We start from the raw sequence: 8376 nt of genomic DNA, 5'->3' as shown, positions 1-8376 counted from the left end.
ATTTAACTATAAATAATAAAAGAATTTTAATTTCAATATCTCTCTTTGCATGCAAGTGAAGTGGATCATTAACGGTTTGTTTGCTTTAGGGTGAATCTGTGTGCGACGTTGGAAAGAGAAGATGATTCGCGTTTGGTTTAAGAGAGATGCATGGAAGGGAGAGTAAGTATACACATGTAAATTAAAATTTTACATTATTTTAAATAACTAAAATATGCACAAAATTAATTAAATTTGTAATATTATAATTTACACTATTAAAAATAATTCAGAATATCCTTAAAATCATCACATCACTCACATCCTTCAATAAACTTTCCTCACACATCTATTCTAACATACCCCAATCCAAACACACCCTCAACTTTCTTCACACTTTCTTCTCAAATCCTCACAGTCTCACTCTCACACACCCTCAATTTTCTACTCCCCAATCCAAACAAAGCATAAGTCATGTGTGGGCCAGATAGATGCTAGGTATGTTTCTACTAGGCCGACGCTACATATTATTTTTAATATTAGGTTTAACTACCTTTTTATTCCCTACATTAATATTAAGTAATTGTACATTGTAGTTTAATGGTGCTTTGTATTGCTTTTCGATTTTCAATTACAATTGCATTAATTGTAATAATATGACAACTTTATTTTATACTTATATTTAGATTGTCAATTCAAATATTTGTTGAATTTTGTATTGTAATTAACATTTTAAACTAAATTGAATTTTGATGGAGGATTGAATTATTAAAATTGGATGGCTTGAAATTATAATTTGATAGATTCAAATTTAAGGGTGGTAATGGAGATTGAATCTATTGGTCTGGCTTGTATGAGGGATGGTCCGTGGGCATGTGATCCAGCTTGCATAAGAAAATTAAAATTTAATTTAAGGAATTAATGGGGTGAAGGAAGAAATTTAAGGGGGTCCAAGAAGAAACGTCATTTTTATTATTATGCGAGCTAGCAGACTGTCCCACCCCATACCTAGCTCGCACGATTTACCGGTTATGCGTGACAAACCTAAGTGGGTTAGTGGTCCAAAATAGTAAGTTCTTCTTGCTTTATTCATAGCGGGCTGCGAGCCGTCTAGACAGTCTGCCTCGCATTGCCATCAGATTCATATGAAAATTTTGGTTTATATATTTAGGTGCTCACTAGGATTTGAAATTTCAAATTTTTTTCTTAGCATTGGCTTATGTGTGGGCTAATCCACTGTAACTATTTTATTTTTTCTAGAATCGGTTTATGCGTGTTCTAAGACTACTCTAACCTTTTGGAAAATGCTCCTTGCACCATATCAATTCTAACATGTACCCAATCTGTTATTGAAAATGACAAAAATACCCTTCCAAAATGACAAAAATAACCTTAAAAAAGAAGGGTGCAAATAAAAATTACTTCCATAACCTTTTATCCAGAAATATTCTGGATTTAGATATCCAGAATACAATTTTGAATTTCAGATTTTTTTATCCATAATACATTTTCAATTTTGTGTTCCAGATTTTTTTTATCCAAAATATATTTTTTATTTTATTTTTGAATATTCTGAATTTTTAAATTTAGAAAAATGATAGGGTGTACGCTAGAATTGATATAGTACAGAAAAAAATTATCTAACCTTTTTCTTTTGCATTAGCCTACGTGTGGGCTAATTCCACTTCAATTTTTTTTATTTTTGGTTTGCATATATGACACACACATTTTTTTTAAATTACGCATTAATTTCTATTATGTCGTCCACATCTATGTAACAAATGATTTTTTTCATTTGTGTAGGTGAAGCCTACGCTAAAAACTTTACGTATAAACAAATTATTATAATATTAAACGTCCACTTAATATTGGCAAAATAGTTGCTATGTGGCTTTCACACTTTGAGGATAAATTCATTAACTTTCATGATTTTAGAGTGTGTTGAAAGGTTGACACACTATTCATATTGATTTTATTATTTTTGTGTTTATTTTTTGTCGACTCTATTTCATTATTTTATTATAATAGATGAAAAAGCATCACCAATTCATATTTTTAAATATATATATATATATATATATATATATTTTGGATTTTAGAGTAATAAAAACACTTTATCTTATAATAAAAAAATTAAAATTCAATAATTTTTATTTAAAAAAAATTGAAAAATAAAATAACTTAAATTGAAAGAAAAGTAAATTCCATACATTTCAAAATTGCCATGAAATGATGAAATTTCTTATAAAATAATAAAGGCTAATTGAATCTCTATCGTTTCTTAATGGCACATAAGATGAGATTTCTTATAATTCATGTTTCAACACTAAAATGCTTCTACATCTTCAGCCATATGAGACAACTGCTATGCCTGTCAAATACATGTCTACCAATCTCCAACACTTCATGTCCACACTCATTCAACAGTTTATTTCTATAATTCATCAAATAATTAGCAACTACTTCAAATTTCAGTACATTTCAAGGGCAAATACATATACATTACAACTTTTACCATTATAGAAAATTTTCATTGTTTATATAGCAATCACGAACTAGTTGCAAATAACTTTTAACAAAAAAAGAAGAGTATATTTTCTCACCTTAAAAGAGAATAATAATGATTAGTTGCTTGCATAGTTTATATCCTTTATATGAGGAGAATGACATAATCAAAGTAAGAATGAAGACAACACCACTCATGACTCATCCAAAGCCATTGGAAAGTAAGCATAATAGTAAGAAACATCATAAAGTTTCTTAATTAGGTGTTGTTGATTTTCCTTGGTCCATCAATTATGTTTCAAACCAAGTACACCTTAATTATGTCAAAACAAGATTAGACAAATCCAAACCCTAAAAAGATATATCTCATAAAAATTTGGATGTGTGGAGCATGTGTGTTGATTATATAATTAGTAAGGGCACGTGATGTTACCCTAGGGAATAAAGGGAGCATCTTGAGACACCATATCTCTCATAGGGATATGGTGGGGGCATAACAAAGAAACAATTACCTCATCTTCATAATCATATTATTCTTTCCTTTTTTTCTTTGCAACTTGCCAAGCATGTGTAATAATTGGTCAATAAATTTGATTGGATCAACTTTCTTCTTCTTATTCCTTACAAAAAAAAAAAATTGAAATAAACTAAGTTGTAATTTTATTCTACTTTAATTTTCATACACAATATTAGTTGTTTTTTTTCATTATTTTATAGTCAATAAGTTTTATCAAATCAACAATTTTGATCCTATATTTGTGTTTTTTTTTCTAACTCAATCATAAAACTAATATTTTAATTTAAGATACTATAAAGAAATGATTTTAATTAATTAAATTGCAGTAAAAAGTTTAAAACTGAGTGAACACAATACAAGAAAATCATTCATTAGAAACCAATTTTAGAAATAAAAAATAATTAGTTGCTATAGTGATCAAATTAAAAACCTTTTTGTGAGACTAAAAAAAATTTTAGTTTCTAAATTAGTTTATATTATTATTAAATGGTTTCTAAATTGGTATCTAATAGCCACCAAGGTTTTTGCTACTAAATTTAAAAACTAAATAATTGGTAGTTAAAACCTTGATAGCTAATTAGATACCAATTTAGAAACCATTTAACAATAATAGAAACTAATTTAGAAACCAACAAATTTTTTTGTCTTCTAAATAGTCTCTAATTTGGTCACTATAGCAACTAATTATTTTTTCCTCTAAAATTGATTTCTAATTAATAATTTTCTAAATTTTAAGATTCTAAACTTCTTAAAGGTTAAAATTGCAGATAAATAAATAAAAGAGCCGAAATTACACATATGAAGAACTAAAGGGGGTGGAAATTGTGAATATATATCACTTGTCCATGCTCAAATATACTTTGTTTAATGTATAGGTTCAAATTTTCTTTGAATTAATCTATTTTACATGTTTTTAGTGAAATATAAATGCTATTACTTTTTTTTTCTTTTACTTTATTTTAGAAAAGTAGGGGTGATCACAGGCAGTGTCACAGATGAATATGACCTGTTTGAAGTCTTTACTTTATTCGTGTCAGAAATAATTAAGTTGTATCTTTTCTATACAAGACTCTAAAAACAAAGTTCATTTTTTCTCAAAATTATTCCACTTTCCTATTTTTTAGTGAATGATCTAAGATGCTTTTCGTGTTAACTTCTTTTTTTGTTGTGGGTTACTTTATAAAATGGAGTTGGGTTTAAACAAACATAACATGTGAGATATATTTTTTTATTAAAAAAAATATTAAATAGCTATATGGACCACTTAGGTATCCCAACCATTTTTATAAATATATATATATATATATATATATATATTAAACAACTATAATTAATGATGCCTCAACTAATTACATTCAATTCTATCTACCCTTCATTATGATAATATTTAGGATAGAAGTGAAGGTATTTACTGCATCCATCCACATTTTGAATTATGCCCAACTAAATAATATTTATTTGTTTCATTCATTTCTTTTGATTTCAAATACACCAAATAATAACTATTCATATACTTCTCCATATTTAATTTCCAAATCATTAAACTCAGAAATGTTGAATTGCTATGAAGTCTGAATTGATTATACGTAGTATTTTCAATCACTACTCCTCTATCTCTTAGATTTACCTTTTTTTGGTATTCTATCTAAGCATACTTTCTAAGCAAATTGTTGCATAAAAAAATATATTTACTTTCCAAAACATAACATAGTAAATAATTTTGATATCTCTATCATCGTCTCTAACTTTTTAATGTTAATTTCACAATATACATATATTCCTCCTCATATCTTTTTCAGTCATTACGTATAACTTTAGAAATTGTGATCTTTCCCACTCAAACCACTCTCTTTTACATTTTATACCTTACTCCCAATTATTCATTATCCATCTTTTAGCTTCCATAATTCTTAAATTCTTTAACTCTGCATTTGCATATACTCTATGAAATTTATTCATAAAAGACATTTCTCCATATCTCCTATCTTTCTGGATATTTATTTGAGTCCCACGTACCTATTTCAAATCTCTTCATCACCAAGATTCATATATATTATTTTCTTTGATGTTTAGATTTCCCATGATCCATACTTAGAATCTAGGAGCTCTTTCCATAATCCCCATTGACCGTAGTTTGCATTTCCACTTCGTCGACAAAGTTATATCCTTAATCTCTAAACACCCCCTCTCTTCTTTGAGTTTATACTAATTCTCCCACTTTATCCATACTATCTTTCTTCCTTCAGCACCCCCTAATACAAGGTTTAGGAAAGAAATTCCCTAATCTACTATTTATAGATTTATAGAAGACTTCAGAGTAAGAAAATATATTCTTTTTATTCCTGTTCTGAACCTGAGTTGTGGTGAGTAACTTTATCTAGATAAATCATCATCACGTACTATTGTAAAAAGAAAGAAGATAATGGGTCTGGTTATTGTCAAACTTCCATTTACAACTATTGCAAAATTATGTTACTTCTTCATGTGACACCATAGTTCCAATTTGGCTTAACACTTGTAATGCAATCTTTATCTCTCATGGAAATACAATAGCCTTTGATGCATGCAAGCCTATTGGCTAATATTATTTGAGTTTATAACCACTCAGTGCTACAAAAATTCTCTTTATTTCCTTTTTCTCCTTCAATGAACATTTTTTGATTTTCTCCCGTGTACCTCAATCTAATATCTCCAAGACCAACCACCACCTCCATTGCATCAATATTATGTAGCTTTTCAAACTACTTAGGTCCACCAGCTTCCAACCACATCATTGAACAACCATTCTTATCCTCTATGTCAATCTTAATGTCCATTTTGTTCTATATCTCACTCTCCTTCCATGTGTTTTCTTGTTTTGATTGTCATTCACCATTCTCTTTCACATTCCAAGTTCTTTTATGGCCATGTTATAACAGATGCTATTGTATCTTCCTCACTCATTTTTTATGCAATATTCATCTATATTTCGAGATTTCAACAAACATTTTTGTTTTCTAGATTTATAATCCTATTCATTTGACTTTTAAGTTTTTCTAGTCTTACTCCTCTAAACATATTATCTCTTGCTTATATATTAACATGTTCATTTATTATATTATTAATGAGAAGAATAATAACTTAAAAAAAACACAAAATACTATATATGTAACAATTCTATAAGAAGTATCAAGTATGTACAAAACCTTAATTATCTTTTTACTTCTTGTAAATTTTTTTTACTTTAGTGAGTTTTTTATACCTCTCTTAGACGGAACACAAAGCCTTCCCCTACACCTTCATATTAATTATGAAAAATTTGTTTTAACCTTTTTAAATTTTTTAAATAATCTTAAATAAAGCATAACCTCACCTTTTTAAATAATCTGAGTTGTGTACCCCACATATCACTACAAGAAAATCATAAAATAGAAACCAATTTGTAGAAACCAAAATAATTAGTTGCAATAGTAACTAAATTAGAGGCCATTTTAGAAACTAAAAAAGAAATTTGGTTTCTAAATTAGTTTCTATTATTTTCTATTATTGTTAAATAGTTTCTAAATTGATATCTAATTAGCAACTAAGGTTTTAACTACCAATTATTTAGTTTCTAAATTTAGTAGCAAAAACCTTGGTTGCTAATTAGATACCAATTTAGAAACTATTTAACAATAATAGAAACTAATTTAGAAACCAATTTTTCTTTTAGTTTCTAAAATGGTCTCTATTTTAGTTCCTATTGTAACTAATTATTTTGATCTCTAAAAATTGGTTTCTATTTCATAATTTTCTTGTAGTGTATTCATATCTCCTTCTAGTCGCATACTTCCCTTCCAGCAACACTTCCATTTTTCTCTAACCGCAATGTTTCTTTTAATTTTTTACTTTATTTTTGCACCTCGTTGGTTTTTCTTCTTCTGGATTTTGTATTTTTATATTTGCCAAGGAGTGATTTTACATCACTCATTTATAGGCATCCTCATACTTGAGAAATAACAAAAAAGTATATATACCAACTAGGTGAGATTTTTCAACAAAGAATAGATAAATTTAGATACTTGGCAACAATATCATAGTGTGAAAGAGAAAATAGCGGCATAGTTAAATGAGTGAAAGCTAAAAGTTCAAAGAAACGTTGATTGAAAATCTGAAATTTGAACAAGTATAATTAAAGGGAAATTTGATTTTCAACGAGTAGCATAATTAAAGAAGATTTGAACCCGTGATCGTTGTTGTGTTTGATGATTCCAATTGAAACGAAGAATAATTATCCGTTGATTTTGACTTCAGAGTGTACCCTCTCACCCAAAAGATTTTCGAAACATGCATCTGCAATGCATATGAAAAATGACATTTGCTTATATCTCATAAATTAAACATGAAACATGGAACTAATATATTGATGGTAAAGTGAGACAAGTATACTGTGGAATAAGGGCATGTTTGATTATTTCTATTGTACGTGTATTAATAGAGAGACCTAGATAGTACTTGAAACTGGTTGTATAATTGTTGACGTGTTAGTGATTTTTAGATTCCTTCAAGTCTCTTTCCTTCAATGTTGATGCTCGTTCAGGCGGGAGGAGGTACCTGCGATTGCACTCCGAAGTCAGTGCTATGATTTAGGTATATTCTGTAAAGTTGATTAAAACGTATCTTACACCTACCTCCGTAGGGGAGTTTATTTATAGTGTTGATATTGGCCTTTGTCATGATGAATCAGATAGTTATTGATTGATATACATCGTAATATCTGATTAATCAGAGAGTATATTGGTATATAGGAATGTTGGAATATCTGAAAAAATATTTGTAACATCTTTCCGTTAGTCAAATATATGAATATAAAACTTGTTATATATATATATATATATAAATATAACAAAATATAAAAATAGTAGATACTCCAATCCAAATAAAAACAATAATATACAAGTACATAACTAATACTCAATGACTAATTCCCAAAGCATGTTGAGCAACTAATATTCAATGACTAATTCCCAACCAAAAAGAAAAACCAAAACCAACAAGCAAAGCTGCTGTATTTTTTCCATTCAAATATATATAAATAAAATAATATCAAATAATTATAAAATAGTGTAAATAATTATACATAATTAAAATCTAATAACAACTATAATCTTATAAATAATTTTATTTCATAAAATTGAAGTTTTTATTTTTTTAAATATAATATCGCTTAATAAAACATTGGTTTTATGATTTTCTGATATTCATTACTGATTTTGTGTCAAAACATATATAATATTCCGTTTGGATAGTTAAACTTTCATATTTATATAATCTAGGTATAGAAATAATAACATAGTCTTCTAACAAACAACCTATTATTATACTTCCGACAACAAAATCAAAATATACTATAATCA

The sequence above is a fragment of the Phaseolus vulgaris genome, chromosome 5, assembly GCF_000499845.2.
Source record: "Phaseolus vulgaris cultivar G19833 chromosome 5, P. vulgaris v2.0, whole genome shotgun sequence".
NCBI classification, from domain to species: domain Eukaryota; kingdom Viridiplantae; phylum Streptophyta; class Magnoliopsida; order Fabales; family Fabaceae; genus Phaseolus; species Phaseolus vulgaris.
The sequence above is the reverse complement of the archived record's forward strand: the minus strand, read 5'-3'. Positions refer to the sequence as shown.